Source organism: Egretta garzetta, unplaced genomic scaffold, assembly GCF_000687185.1.
Source record: "Egretta garzetta isolate BGI_Z169 unplaced genomic scaffold, ASM68718v1 scaffold884, whole genome shotgun sequence".
Lineage (NCBI taxonomy): Eukaryota > Metazoa > Chordata > Aves > Pelecaniformes > Ardeidae > Egretta > Egretta garzetta.
Window position 1 is genome coordinate 43991 of NW_009259330.1, and position 511 is coordinate 44501.

The following is a 511-nucleotide window of genomic DNA, read 5'->3' on the forward strand; positions in this document are numbered from 1 at the left end:
GGTGGGGGGGCCCACCCCCCCCCCGGCCACTCCCTGCCTCAGTTTCCCCAGGCAGGCAGTGACGCCGGCTCTCGGCTGTGAGCCCAGCGCGGACGCGAGCGCGGGCACGATCACTGTCATCGTCCCTGGGAAAGGGCCATCCCCACAGCGGCCATCCCCACAGTGCTGGCCAGACCACCTCTTGTGCAGCAAGGCTGGGATGGGGACATGGGCTTGTGCAGTGAGGCAGGGACAGGGACAAGGGTCTGTGCAGGGAGGCAGGGGACAGGGACACACAGGTTGGCACAGCAAGGGGGGGATGGGGACATGGGGACACAAGGCCATGCAGTGAGGCTGGGACGGGGGCGCAGGTGCCCACAGCGAGGCAGGGACAGGGACACACAGGTTGGCACAGCAAGGCTGGGATGGAGGCATGGGAACACAGGGACATGGGGACACAGGGAGACACAGCAAGGCAGGGACCCCTGGGGAGCCAGGCTGCACCGGGAGGACCCAGAGGACCTGGTAGCCC